The 16,534-nt window shown below is 33.9% G+C and overlaps 1 long non-coding RNA gene across 1 annotated transcript; it reads left to right on the forward strand.

Annotated features, from left to right (window-relative positions):
- The first annotated feature begins 661 nt into the window (after positions 1 to 661).
- LOC125056026 lies at positions 662 to 1,100 on the forward strand. The gene is made up of 2 exons (XR_007117980.1): positions 662 to 859; positions 1,033 to 1,100. It is a non-coding gene; the product is annotated as an uncharacterized LOC125056026 (long non-coding RNA).
- The last annotated feature ends 15,434 nt before the right edge of the window (positions 1,101 to 16,534 follow it).

Genomic DNA, 16,534 nt, shown 5'->3' on the forward strand with positions numbered 1-16,534 from the left:
TCTTTTTAACTATGTCTAAGAAACCACAAATCTCAGCTAGGTTTAAAATGGACCTGCCCATATTTACACATGACATATCAAATTGAATAACAAATTTTAAGGTATATAGCGTATTGAAGTTTAAAGTAAGTCGTAGTTTTATATAATATTCTTAAGCGTACGTAGGTTGTAAAGTAATAATAATAAATTATAAAATAACTAGAAAAATAAATACAATAGAAAATTTGGTCTCTGTAACGTTGTACCTTTTATGCTAGCAGCATTTCCTCGGTGTATTGCGAAACTTATTCGTTGAGCGAGGAAAGCACCAGCTCTGTGGTCACCGGTACTATCTACCAGGCGCTAATTTAAATCTTTAATTAGGTGTGCACTTGTACTCCACAGCCCAAGAGTCAACTCCAAATGGAACAAAATCAAAGTTGGAAGAAAGACACTTTCATTATTTTTGCCATTTCCTATTATTCGATAATCGAAAAAAGAAACCTTCATACTTATATCAAGAATTCATCAATTTCAATGCATAATCAAAAGCATAATCAATATATATAATTTATATAAACTATTATTAATAATACGTTCTTAATATAATTCCTCTAATATTTCCAACAAACACAACACAAATATACAGTATTTTCAATTTTCTTAACCTACACAGTAATATACAATATATAGGGGAAGATCGTTACCCTTCGTACGCGGGGCACATTCATACAGTCAAAATAAAACTTGAACGAAACAAAGTACAGTCTTGCTTTTGTATGTGTGCATGAGTCGAGGTACCAACTATACATCAACGAAGTTTCGTGAAATTCGCACCGATGAGAGTGAAGTTACAGGCATGGACGTGTTTTCGCGCTCGGTAAGTAATTTTTTGATCAATGTTTTTATCTCTTGTTACCGTAGATAAAATAAGTTTTCGTGTAGAGTATTCTATCAGTAACTAGCAAAATATACTTAAGATACGTCTCCAATACTTAATTTATGACGTTTTCCTATTAATATTAAAATAAGTTATATTTTGTTGTTATTCAGTTAGTGGGGTACATTCGGACAGCACTAGATGGGGCACATTTGAACGAATTGTACAACTAAATTTGTATTTAGTTGTATAAAATTTGTGTTTGTTATGTGTAAAATTTGTCGACGCGAACTGTCATTTTCATACAAATTAAGTTTTCGACTTTCTACATATTACACTACTGTTAAGGCATCTTGACTAAGGTTGATTTTGATGCTTGTGAACCAGATGCTTTGAATAATTTACCAATCCATCAAATAGTAGTTCCTTCGAAGTCAGTTTTGACACCAGAGGCATTTCGACCCTATTTGCATTCTGTAAGAAGTAATAAAACAAACAAAATGACGATGACGGCCAGGAAAACCACGAATTTATACTGCCACACCCGAAAATAAGAAGTTCTAATCCACACCAAAGAGTAAAAAATGTAATTCTAAATTTAAGATACCTAACTAATTAAATTTTGTTTTACATAAGAAAAGTATTTTATTTTTGTTTAATAGAAGTTAAATCTTTATTTTTGTGTTTAATTTCATTGCTAATAAATGAATTTTGAACTACCCCACAGCGTAAGAATGTACCCCCAACACTGTACGAAGGTGCCCCGTTGATGGGGCAGATTCGTACGTATTCCAGATTTAGTTTAAATCATAATTATGGTTGAAACATCGGATGAAATCATTTGTCACTTTTTTATTGGAATCTCAGATAGTTAGACTATAAATTTAAGCTATCAGGTGATTGATTCATGGAAAAAGGAAAAATTAAAAAAATAAAATGTGAAAACCGTACGAAGGGTCCCCACCTTCCCCTACTTGTTTAATACTTAAAAATAAAATAAATCAGTGGCGCTACAACCTTTTTAGGTATTGGCCTCAGATTTCTTAATCTGTTTCATGATCTACTCGACTTTTTGGGTCTAAGACATGTCGGTTTCCTCACGATGTTTTCCTTCACCGTTCGAGTAAATTTTAAGTGCGCACATAGAAAGAAAGTCTATTGGTGCACAGCCGGGGATCGAACCTACGACCTCAGGTATGAGAGTCGCATGCTGAAGCCACTAGGCCAATACTGCTCAATACTTAAAAATAGTAATTTAAAAATTTAAATTCCGACACGTTAAATGTTAATATTTCCGAAAACTGTCCGAATTCAAATTTAAACTAAAAACAGCTCTTTATGTTAATATAATCTTAACTTGTACAAGACACCGATTCCTAATGATATCTTAAGTCTCGTAATTGCCGGAGTTAAACAAAACACATCAACTGAAATTAGCCAGGCCTTTGTGGGACATTAAAATAAACGTTTTCTACTGTGCGCGACGTGGCGCTGCTTTAAGAGGGTGATTAGGGTGCACATACACGTCTTACATCTTCGTTGACTACTCAACCTTGAAGTGCACAACGTATAGTTGGGGAACAACCTTCGCTTTATTAGACAATTTTGTTTATTTGACAACATAGTTTCCAAGTTAAATAGAGTTTATATATTAATTACTAACTTCGGAGTACAGCGTTAATTTGATATAACATTTTCCCTCGTCTATATAAAGATAGATTTGTAACGAATAAACTCAGTAACTAAAGATCGATTGCAAAAACTTTTTCAATATTAAAATGGTACATTATCTATGAGTAACAGATTCAGATTTCTGAATCTGGACTCTGATCATTTGTTTCCTTTAATTAAGACGATCAGTATTATCTGCCTGTAGTTTGCTACAACCTTTTTAGGTCTAGGCCTCAGATTTCTGTATCTGTTTCACGATCATTTGTCAATCTAATAGTCAAATAGGTGATAAGCATCCTGTGCCTGACACACGCTGTCAACATTTTGGGTTTAATGCAAGCCAGTTTTCTCACTTTGTTTTCCTTGCGAGCACTTAAATGCGCACATAGATGGAAAAGTCCATTGTGACAAAGCGAGGTCCAAACCTACGACCTCAGGGATGATATTCGCACAGTGAATCCACTAGACCACTGAATTCTGTCTAACATAACTTATAACATTGATGATAATATAATCTATTGTTATTTCCAACATAAAAAAACGACCAACCAGTCGATACCGGGACAAGTCGCTAGTTTAATAAAACCTTTAATGTAATAAAATATTTTGGAGGATATATTTATAGCTCAGAATTAAAAAACAGGGAAAATTAAATGAAAAATTTTCAAGGGAAAATTACCTTTGCCAATGAATATTAAAAATGTTATATTATATTTAGTCTAATTTAAAACATTGTTTTTCTTGTATAATAAAGAGAATTGAAAATTGACTGAACAGTTATTTAAGCTATGTTATATTTAGTCTTTGAAAGATTAAATTTTGTCACGAACTGGATATTATTTCAAGCCAAGGCTATCAAAGAATTATTTCACGTAACCAACCAATTACTAGTCCAAACATTTTTAATGGAACCACTATTATAATAAAACTAATTAAAACATTTTTATTATTCAGATTACGTTTACAGTAATTAAAGTTGAAATAATCCATCAAATAACAAAAGAGAACCTCATATTTTTTAGTCTGGTTTTTGGTAGGTTGGGAAGGCTCTTCCAAATCATATTATATTTATCGACTTAAAACTGACCCATAAATAAAAAAAGGTGTACTTATGTACACGCGTTATAAGTTTTCCTTACTTGGCGTAACAAGATTAAAATCTATTAAAAAATTATTCTACGTTTGTAGAAAAAACGACACTAACAATAATAAAAACTAAAATGTTGACTCGAAATGTTAACTCAGGGTGTCGGTTTTTTGTGACGGTGTGCGCGCTCATCGTAAAAATTTACTCTAATTTTTCCCTAACACGCCAAAAGAATTACATATAACAATATATGTTAAATTAAACTCTTTGTTTGAAGCTGGGTGTCAACTGGTTTTAATAATCGTTAGTACGTGAACTTATAACTAATATAAAATTAGGAGGGGTTGCGATGGTGGATTAACAAAAAACTTACTTGACTTATTGAAAGGTTCTTAAATCTAAGTGACACTTCTGTTATAACTTATAAAGTATATAAGTGTAGTCGACCTATTGGACATTATCGGAAACAAGAATGTTATAATACAATTTATGTGTGGGGAAAACTAAGCATTGGTTTGCGCTTCTAATAAACTAAAATATATAATTATTTATAGTTAATACAAGTTTAAAAAGTTAGGTACCTGTGGCAGCATTTCCTCGCTGTATTGCGATACTTATTTTTCGTTGAGCGAGCAATGCACTATTAATTTGTAATTATAAGTAATAATCAAAATAAATATAGGTATTTTATACAAAATCTAAAATCAGTATTTTACAATCGTTATCATATAATATTAAACGTCACATATGTATATATGTAACTTAACTAATGTAAGGTTACGAAATTTAAGCAAACCTTTTTTTCCTCAGGTAGAGCCTTAGGCTAAAAATTGTGAACAAAGGTCATTAGGTACATTTTACCAAAACTAAACGATAGTTTTTCCATTTTGCCGAAAAGCAATAACAATTTCAAATCCGCAGAACATAAACATTGAACCAATAAGGTTTTTTTCGCAGTTGTTATGAATCAACGGGAATGGTGAAAAGTTTCGGGATAAAATCCGTTAAGTTCTCTTGTTGCGGTACGAAATTTCGAATTGAAAACAGCAGTTGGTACGCTGCGAATGCATTTATTTTGCAGGCTTTGTTCAAGGCAGGTTAACTTTAACTCACTCGATCAACTCCCCCTAAATTATTGTTCGAATAACCAGATGCCTGATAATGTCTCGTCGGGATTGTCACTACAAGGTTTCCTTCCAAGTTGAAGTTTCAATCTATTTTACAATGAAGTTCTGTTGCTTGCAATTCGTGTATAATATTGTCGATTCAATTTAGCTTGCCTTTGTTGTCGTCAATGTAATCTATACTTATGCTATTTATATATTTATTCGTTGTCAAACCCTATTATTCTGTTAATATATATACGAGTATATTAATAATAAAAGCCTTTTATTTAAGATACCTACTATATTATTTTAACATCTATGTAACAGTGTTTATTTTTTAGTAACTGTGTATTCGTTTTTTGGCTTGCGTGTGATATTGTCAATATAACCTTTACTAATACAATATATTATATAAAAATAAGAAAAGCCTTAAATTTTTTTCTTTTAATTTTTAGACACTAGGTACATTAAAATACGTTTTTTTTATAGAACAGGGGGCAAACGGGCAGATCTGATGTTAAGTAATACCGCCGGCCATGTACACTCTCAATTCCAGAACGGTCGGAAATGCGGTGCCGGCCTTTTAAAAATTGGTACGCTTATTTCTTGAAGGACGCTAAGTCGAAAAGGTTCGAAAATATTATTCTAATATATATTATCGCCAGTTTTTTTTATTCCTTGGTACTCTTTTTTGGAAAAAGTTTTCTCCAAATCACCATTTCTATCGGCACTGTGCCACTCTCTGCCATGTGTCTCCCGCTACTTCCTTTATTTGGATTCTAGCCTTCTAAATTATCAAAAATTTACAGCATTATAAAGTACCAATGTGACGAATCTGATATATAGAAAGAAAGGAAATAAGATATATTTGGAGCAAGATTCACAGAAAAATACTAAAACACATTTTTGGTTGAAATGGGTCCAATACGGCTTTCATTTTCTGATGTTAAGTGATACCGCACCTGAGCTCTGATATTGCCAGAAGTGATCGCGAGAGCGTACACAGTTTGATCTAAATCATTTGATTGCAGTAATACAATTAAGTCAAAATTTATGTTTAACAATTTTGTATTATCCATGAGTCGTAGAACATTTTCATATAAATTTGACTTGTGAATAACATTTGCAGGGGAAGTAAAACATATATAAAACACAGCATTTTCCAAAAACATAAATGTTTTCTCTTTACACTGCCAAAGTAGGGCACACTACAATTCAGCTCAACACAAGGCCACCCACTATGTGTATGTCTAAGCAATCTAAACATTAACTTTTATCGTATTCATATAAAGTTAGTTTTAGTGGATACTTAACTTCGTACACCGTTCTTAATTAGCGGTGTTAATGCCAAGTAGTCCCTGCTGGGTAATTTAATAAAAAAATACTGGTTTTAACCGATTTTTCTGCTATACAAAATCTAATCTAATTACAATGGTTGTTTAAATTCATATACGCATATCTGAAGATATGGGATTATTTCGTGGGAGTTTTAAATATAGCGCGACGAACTGTTAGAATAATATCCCTCCGCTGAAAAACAAAACTAAAATCAAATTTTCGTCGCAGTTATGAAGTACATCTACTTAATCAACAAAAACACGATATCTAGTTTTTAATCCGCCCAAAAATATTTATTTATCTATTTCTTAGATAAATAAATATTTAGTAGTAGTAGTTTTAGTAATAATTATTCTTATTTTTTTACCGTATACTCGTACTTTTACACACAAATCTTCCAAGACTTCTTTACTTACACTGTTAATTTTTACTCTTCTAGCGTCTGAGCCGCAAACTAACTGTTGTGGTCTCTGGCAGAATGACCAGCGCTGTGGAACACGTCTGCTCCACAGAATAATGCTGAACAAGGGCCAGTTACATACAGGCCCATCGGGTTTTTTGGTGCTCTTTTTCCTGGTGGCTTCGGTGGTCCATCTTTTATCTGTATACCTTGCCTGGCCTGCCTATTTCCATTTCATTCAACGTCGTGTTCTTTAATTGATATTTATCTAAGTTTTTCTTAGCTACCTATTAATTCGTTATGGAAATATGGTATTATGGTCACATGATGTCGATTAGAACTACTGCCACAAGGATATTTAGCGTATTGTCATTTCAAAGTCTAAAACATATTTTTATTTCGGAAAACGCCCTTTATCAGATACAAAAGTGTTTTCTTAATGAATCACAATATAATTATTAGTTAAAAGTAAAGTCTTATCAAGACTAAATTGGACTATGAATAAAGGGTTATACGATTCAAAGTATTTTTATTACGTATAACTTCGAAATGAATTGCTTATAAATGGATACCTTATAGTAAAGTAAAATCAAAGTATGGGTACTTTAGAATTATCGATACTTCAAAAAGAAAGGCTTTATGGGCTCTCGTTAAAATCAAAGAAAGCGATTGTTTCTCGGAAAATATCTTGGAGCTGAATATTTAATTGCTTTTAAGAAATTTATTATTTTAAAGGTGATGTATTATTTTTATAACAGTTCGATAATATAAATGCTAATTTAACTGTATGGGTAACATGATCTAACAAACGTTGTCCAGTACACACGTCTTACATACAAAAACATTATCTAATAATGTAAATCATTATCGACTCCACTTGAACACCCACAAAATTTCATCAAAATCTATCCAGCCGTTTAATTTCGAACACATACACAGAAGATTTATATACATACCAGCTCTTTATTTGCTGTAACCTAGATACCGACTGCAGCGCCATCTGCCGGGCTGATTTGTGAATCTAAACCATCCAGGGTGCCACCTAAACGCATACAAAAAAATTCATTCAAATTCGTCCAGCCGTTTAAAACAGTAAAACAGTACACGTAGTACACGTACAGTATTTATACATATTTTTATACAAATTATACATATAAAAATATATGGTATACATTTCAATGATTATTTAGATATTTTACATCGTAATAGCGTGGAGTAGTAGGGCAGTGTTACCTTAGTCATATTCTTTATATGTGCTCAAGCTGAGAGAAAACTTTGTGAGAACTGCCAGTTCTTAGTTCTTCAATCGACAATGGACTCACGAAAGGCTGATCACGATATCGAAACGCATGCAAGCAGAGGTCAAGATACAGGTCAGAACCCTATATGTGTTGTTTCAACTGGATCGTAGAATAATAATGTTCTCTAATATTTATTTACTAGCCGTTTCGCGCCCGCTTTGCTGGACGAATTAAAATAAATTTTATGTTTCATTATTTTATTTTTTTTCATATTTTTATTATTCTTCTTTTTAACTTCCCGCTAAGAAATATTTCGAAAATCGAGTTTTTAACAGATGTTGACGTTTAGAGGTTCTAGGAAGCCTCCCCGAATGTTTCCGCGGTGAAGTCCGTATGGATAAATTTTCATAAAAGTAAAACAGCAATAAAAAAATGAAGGAAAGTTGGAATTTAATAAATAAATAGCCATAAACCATCCAGGAAAAATTTCGCATCGAAGTGGTAGTTTCATGTCGATACGATCAGTGGTTTAGGCGTGATTGAGCCTCAAACGAAGACCATTTTCATCATATATATATATATAGATTAGTAATCTTACATCTAACATACTTATTATAAAACAAAACACTAGGACAATATACTAAGCCAAAACAGATTACATAGATAAACAATAGGTACATATGAAACAGAAAACATAAGTGCATTAATAGACACAAAGAAAAAAATTAATAAAGAAAATATCAAGTCTCTTCCGCGTTCGGCGCCCCGGACCAATAATACTCTTAATATTATTATTGTCATACAAAATGATGTTCAAAATTATTTTTTGTATGAAAAATTTACGCAGGTCTTCGTCTAATTACAGTATACAAATCAAAAGTGGAGGAACGATCTTCTACTTTTGGTTATTGTAGACAATACAATAACCAAAACAATACATTACATAATTAATAATAATTTTATAGACAATACATTTAGAATATAAGCTTGTTTCACAAGTTTTTAACGTTATTTCAAGGTAAGTAAATTAGTATCATAGTTTTCACAGATATAAATTTGACATTTAGGCTCAGAACAAAGAGTTAGGCAAGTAAAAACTTTTATCAAGAATCGTTCATTCATCATCATCGTTCAAGTTTTTTGAGCACCTCAAAATCTGGACTGTCAAAGAGGAGATCAAGACCTTGAGTATGAAATACAGATAAAGGTTAGAAAAGCATCCTAATAAGCTTGCCACGCAACTAACCATACCGGACCTAATAAATAGGCTTAAAAGGCGACAAATCCTAAGTCTTGATAGACACGGTTGAAAGAGAGGAGCAGTCTCGATGGAGATTTTGCTCTGAACGCCTAACAGCTCTCAACACATCTGCTCATAGTCTTGCTGACTGATTGCAAGATAAAGACTTATATAAAAAAATGAATCGTTCATTATAGAAACTAAAAAATCGCTTCGATGATACACTTAACAACTTAAACAAAATACTTTAAGTTACACCAAATAAGTAATTCAAGGGTACAAAATCACATGAATAAATTATATCTTAACTGAATTCCAAATCTCTCACGAACGAAAAAATAAATGCCATCGCGATTTCCGATAAAATTTTGTTAGCAAAATTTCGATAAGACCAAACCAAATTTATTAATGTTTCATTGACAGTTATTTTTATTATAGCTGTTTTTCAATTACACTTTGACCCATTTCTAATAAAAACTGATCTTAACTAATACATCTCTCTTCTTCACAGTGTAAGCATAATTTGACAGATTCCATGTGTCTCCAGGTAAGTGGTTAAATAAAATCAGTGGCCCTACAACCTTTTTAGGTCTGGGCCTCAGATTTCTGTCTCTGATTCATGGTCATTTCTCAATCTAATAGGCTAGTAGGTGATCAGCCTCCTGTGCCTGACACACGCTGTCGACTTTTTGGTTCTAAGACATGTCGGTTTCCTCACGTTGTTTTCCTTCACCGTTTGAGGCGAATGTTAAATGCGCACATAGAAAGAAAGTCCATTGGTGCACAGCTGGGAATCGAACCTACGACCTCAGGTATGAGAGTCGCACACTGAAGCCACTAGCCTAACACTGCTCTCGGGTTCTCCAAGGTTGGTAATAGCGTCTAAAAAAATCCATTACGCCTGGTCACACCATACCTGTGATCAGCCTCCTGTGCCTGACACGCCCTCGATCTCAGGTATGAGAGTCGCACACTGAAGCCACTAGGCCAACACTGCTCTCGGGTTCTCCAAGGTTGATAATAGCGTCTAAAAAAATCCATTATGCCTGGTCACACCATACCTGTGATCAGCCTCCTGTGCCTGACACGCCCTCAACCTCAGGTACGAGAGTCGCACGCTGAAGCCACTAGGCCAACAGTGCTCTCGGGTTCTCCAAGGTTGATAATAGCGTCTAAAAAAATCCATTACGCCTGGTCACACCATACCTGTGATCAGCCTCCTGTGCCTGACAAGCCCTCGACCTCAGGTATGAGAGTCGCACACTGAAGCCAATCCTCTAAATGAAATCAAACAGATTCTAATTCTGTTGCGATTTCCATTTATCATAAAGGTTACTACGCAATTCCCATAAAAACTCCAATAAAAACGTACAACGTAGAATTCCCATATCTCAAACGAACGCCGGAAATCGTTAACAAAATTCAGTACAATTTTCAAACGCAAATCCGTAAGGTTAATTTACAAGATGGATGGCATACGACAAAGTCACTCAAACGCATCCATCTTCTTGATTATAGGAGCATTAGAGTGCTGTGTATTGTATTTTATTTTTAAAGTACAACAGTGCTGTGTTGACGTGTATCAATCCTCTTGTATAGATTTTCATCCTAAAGAATTGTTTTAGTCCATTGAAAAATCCTTTTCAAATGTTCTAATACTAAGGCGTAATTGATTTTTTTAGACGCCATTATCAACCTTGGAGAACCCGAGAGCAGTGTTGTCAGCGTGCGAATCTCATACCTGAGGTCGTAGATTCGATCCCCAGCTATGCACCAATAGACTTTCTTTCGCATTGCGCATTTAACATTCGCCTGAAACGATGAAGGAAACATCGTGAGGAAACCGACATGTCTTAGAACCAAAAAGTCGACAGCGTGTGTCAGGCACAGGAGGCTGATCACCGACTGGCCTATTAGATTGAAAAATGATCGCGAAACAGATTCAGAAATCTACGGCCCAGACCTAAAGAGGTTGTAGTGCTACTGATGATTATTATCAACCTTGGTGACCAACACACATCTTCTATTTTATAGCTGTCATGCTGTTATTCTAACACGTCTAGGACACCTGATACCGCAGCGTGATCGCTCTAAAGTAGTCATCATAAAATCTTAATCTGTCAAATTTTCAGGTATATGCTTTAAAAAAAATTGTTTCTCATAATTCGATGTGAAAGTACTAATAGCACGCTGGAGTTTCACCACTTCAGGTGCTGCACTGCACGGTTTGGTTCGTCGTTTCTTTAAAAAAAGTAAAGTAGTGGAACTCTATGCTCCGTTCTATTTTCCTTAGACACTTAGACAGTATAATATGTGTTAATTTAAACGGCGGTTAAATATGCATCTCCTGGATAGGCGTGCATTCCAATAGACCACATCTCACTTAACATCAGATCGGATTATGGCCAAAAGCTTTATTTTCTATTGTGGACATATGCACTGAATAAATTGTCCAGTTCTGTGTAAAAAAACTATGAAATAGACTATACAAATAAGAATAGACATAAAACAATGAAGTCAAATTGCAACTTTTTAAGTGTTTATTTGTGTTTTTTCATATCGTAAACATAACTTAACATAAAGGCAATACTTTGGAAGAATGCAATAAACTGATTAAATTTATATAACTTATAAACAAAAATACATAAATAAAAAAATCTTAAACATTTGCGGAGAGCAGTGTTGGCCTAGTTAGTAGCTTCACGCGTGCGCCTCTAATCTCTGAGGTCATAGGTTCTATCCCCGGCTGCATACCAGTGGACTTTCTTTCTATGTGCGGGTAACATTTACTCGAACGGTTAAGGAAAGCATCATGAGAAAACCGGCTTGCCTTAGATATAAAAAGTCGACGGCGTGTGTCAGGCACAGGAGGCTGATGAAATTGACAAATTCTCATGTAATAGATACAGAAATCTAAGGCCCAAACCTATACACATACAATAAGAAGACCTAAAAAGGTTGTAGCGCCACTGATTTATTTATCTTATTTGCGGGTACACATATAACTTATTGAATACGGCAAGAACGTTCAAAAACACAGGATTTAAAGAGTAATAGAAATGCAACTACAATTAATTTTTGGATTGCAAAAACTATATACTTGTGTGAGTAACTGGTGCTGGAAGCTGGAGGAAGGAGTGCGCTTCCTCTAACCTGAAGGAAGGATCCTCGAGCAGTCTCTGACTGGCTGGACCAAAAGCCGCAGTGGCTAAGGTAAAAGGCGACCAAAATTTACAGACGAAACAAAAAAAGCTAACATACGAAATTAGTTAGGAAAAACAAAATTACAAGAAATTACCTAACTACTAATAGAACTTTTGCCAATTCACTCAACGGACAATGAAAAAGGTCCGTTAACCTATGTAATACATTACTTAATTAATACACCGAATCATATGTGCCATTTTCAGAAGGTTAGTCCTAGCTGTGGGCACATGAAGTAACAGTTTATGTTTTGGGAACACTATGTTAACGCGATTCAAAGTATGACGTACTCTATCGTACTGTTTCTTGCAACAGATTGTACGTTGGCGTCGCTGCACACTGCCTTTTGTTTCCATACTTACCATATTCCATCTACATACCGACATAAAGTCAAGTCAAAGTCAAAGTCAAATCATTTATTTCAATTAGACCATCTAAAATGGCACTTTTGAACGTCAAAAAAAAAAAATTTCCGCTACTCCGTGGTCACAAAGATATTTTAGATGTGACATCTTAAGTTAGGCAAAACTAGATTTTCAATATTACTATTATTTAATGAAATGTAAATTATATTTAATTTATTCAATCCTAACATTTATTTAAATCTCAGTCACACTCCCAAATACCGAGTGTACTATAGACATACACACGTATACACATTTACCCATACTTAAGGTCTTTTACAACTTTTGTTTGATAAGATGTAACACTAAGGGTTAGATCGATAGTGCGCACTTGGACTTTGCTCAGACTTTACTTACGAAAAACACTAAGGTTAAACTATGATTTAGTATATTTATAGACATTTTAACGGTGAGATTAAGCTAAGCTCAAGCTAAGACAGAAATTGATGTTTCATTTCATGCAATACCTTCTTTATTATCCTTTAAAAAAGTAAAGAATGGTTGTAGTTAAGTCTGAGCAAAGTCTAAGTGCGCACTATAGATCTCACCCTAAGACTACTTTATTTTTAAATTGTTTTAAACATGCACCATTTTACTTGAAACTGGCATAAAGTTAAAACTATTGCCATAAAAAAAAACACGGAATAAGTGTTATCTAGTTACCCACAACTCCCCTCCCCGGCTCCCTAGTGAAGGGACTAGCGTTAGAACAATTTTGTCTCAACAACATTTCCATGAATATAGTTTAATTATTATTATCTACCCTTTAACCTTTTAATACAAATATTTAAGATGTATTTAGTGTTTATCTTTGATCAATTGTTAAACGAAGTTTAAATTTAATTAACATTTCATATAATTTTATCGATCTTTGCCAAACTGCAATATTGAATAAACAGAACAACGTTAAAACTTGAACTTAAGATAACAAGATGAGCCAAAACTCATTAAAGTTTTGCGTTCAATGCATTCCGCTGTCGTTGATCTTATCCAGCCTCTTGGGATTCACGAAATTCGTTCTCTTTTAGGAACTCGAATAACATTTATCAATAGGAAGTAATTATTTGTACTTCTAGGGGGTTTGAATTCCAACCTTGAGCGACGAGCCCCAACTGTGCGCCACGTTACTCTTAAACTTGTGCGAGATAAGAAATGACGTTTTTCAAGGCAGTTTTTGCCGCGCACCACCACTATGTGGAACCAGCTGCCCACTGAAGTATTTCCGAACCAATTCGACTTAGGGTCCTTCAAGAAAAGAGCGTACCAATTCTTAAAAGGCCGGCAACGCACTCGCGAGCCCTCTGGCATTGAGAGTGTCCATGGGCGGCGGTATCACTTAACATCAGGTGAGCCTCCTGCCCGTTTGCCCCCCGTTCTATAAAAAAGTTTTCGGCTGCTCGGAACGAAACGATCATTAAGCCAATCAGATCTGCTCACGTTTAGTCAAAACACCCTCATTCACAAATGACAAAACTTTTGTTTTTATTTTTTATGTTACAGCATACAAAAATACATACAACCCTTAATTGTCACCCCTCTACGATCAACTCCTATTTTGTATTATAGTAGATTTTTATTGAACTAAATAAATGTTTCCTATAAATATTAACATGGCAAAACGACGTTTGCCGGGTTAGGTAGTATGTAATAAAAGAATTAAAAACGGTATATCGACATCCGTTTTGTAAGCTAGACAACTAGTAATATCCAATTTACAGTCAGCAATTAAAACTTGACAAGTTTCTGCTGTGAGTTGACCTGCTTTTGACAACTTAACAAAGATATAGAGATATGTATGCCATTAACATAACACTAAAACTGAAACAATTTTGTCGAACACGAAAAATAAAAGCTTTCACATTCAATTTCTATTCGAAAGCTTAAAAGTTACAATAGCAGCGCTCTATTGGAAAATGTAAGTATAAATTTTTCCACACGTAATGTTTTCTATTGGTGAATTGGCACATACGTACACTATGATATATTGTAAGAAATTTTTCATTCCCAAAAAAATTCCAACACTACTCTGCATAATATAGTCTATATATCCCTGAGGTCGTAGGTTTGATCCCGGCTATGCACCGTAGTTTAGTATAAAAGCAAGTAGGAGATGAGCTACCTGTGTCTAAAAACCCTATACAACTATTGTTTCCCCAGGAATCAAACTATGTTTACCACATTTGAGAGAATATAGTACAACTACAATACTACTGTACTAGAATAATAAAGTATTGTAGTCATTTTACTATCGCAATACAGCGAGGAAATGCTGCCAGCATTAAAGGTACACTGCCACAAGGGACTATTTTTACTACTATACGTAGGTTGAGAATGTAGCTTATATATCTCAATATAATTTAGTATCATTTTTAGACATTTTTTTTTGTTTTTATTTTTCGATGTTACAGCATACAAAAATACATACAACCTCTAAGTTTCACCCCTCTACGATCAACCCCTATTTTTTATTATAGTAGATAGTTATTTTATTGAACTAAAAATGTTCCTAGAAATAATATACATGGCAAAACAATGTTTGCCGGGTCAGCTAGTTTTAATATACAATAATATAGCCCGTTTAAATTAAATTCTGTATGAATAAGGAGTGAATGCACAAAAAGGCTTCTAAATGGCTAGTGTTGGGGACATATGTACGGTGAGATTTATGGTTCTAATGTTTTAGATTCATGGCCTTACACCTTACATAGAGCACCGAAATATATGACGTCATTTAACATATAATGTATAAGCCAAGTGCAAGGATATGTTCAGAGCCAAACGGCACAGGAAATCATTTAAGTAACTCTACTAATGTGTTTAAATTGTAATAATTGAACTAAGATAAATCCTATTAACGATAGTTATGTAATCTAACATAAGTTAAGTTACTTATATAGTTGTTACTAATTAGAAGCACAAACCAAATGTTAGCAATCATCGCACACTGGAAATCAAAAAGAGTCCTTTAGTTTTTCCCACACTCGAATTTTAATATAAATCAAATGTTAATCCAACCCCATTTCCCATATTTTTATATTAGTTATAAGTTCATGTTTTAAACGATTAAAGCTAGTTGACATCCAGCTTCAAACAAAGAGTTTCTTTTACCGCAACATCTAACAACTGCCACCGAACTTAATTCGATCCAAGGAAGAAAATTTAAATATAAAAACGATAACTTGTTGATAAATGTTTAAATAGTCGATCACCTACTTACTTATCTATTAGGGGCTATAGCGCCACTGCTTTAATTCTTTTAATTTTATAAAAATATTATTTACTATTTTAGTACTACATATATATTACATTTTATATTGACATTTTTTTTTGTGCACGTAAAATTTAAATTGTTAACTTTATATACCATATTTTTATGACGGGCAGTTTTTATAACAATTGACTTAATTATGTATTTATTTAAGAGAACAGTGTTGGCCTAGTGGCTTCAGCGTACGACTCTCATCTCTGAGGTCGTAGGTTCGGACCTCAGCAACGTCGACAGCGTGGCATAGAAGGCTGTTCACCTACTTGCCTATATATTGACAAATGGTCATGAAACCCACACATAAATCTGAGCCCCAGACCTAAAAAGGTGGTAGTGCCATTGTTTGTTTATTTTACTTAATTTATAAGTTAAATTTCGAGCTTTATGGTGTAAGCTCGTAAGCTTGTAGGTAAGCCAAGTTTCACAATATCTCTTACAAAGTCAGCAAAATGTTATCAAGCCCAAGATTTGAAGATGAATCGGACATACTCATCGAAGGAGCTCAACCATATCTCGAAACACGCATTAAATCAAGATAAAATGCCATTGCGAAGCATTGTGGACCCACCTACGTGATATAGGACAGTTAGACAGAGTTGCCAATTATTTATTTTGATTTTGAAGCAAGTTTCCAACGTATGGCATCTAATTCGGTTATTATGAATGCGCCCCAACACTTTAAAGTAAAAATTGCACATTATTAAAAAAATTAATTAAAA

This window comes from Pieris napi, chromosome 14 (genome assembly GCF_905475465.1).
Source record: "Pieris napi chromosome 14, ilPieNapi1.2, whole genome shotgun sequence".
Lineage (NCBI taxonomy): Eukaryota > Metazoa > Arthropoda > Insecta > Lepidoptera > Pieridae > Pieris > Pieris napi.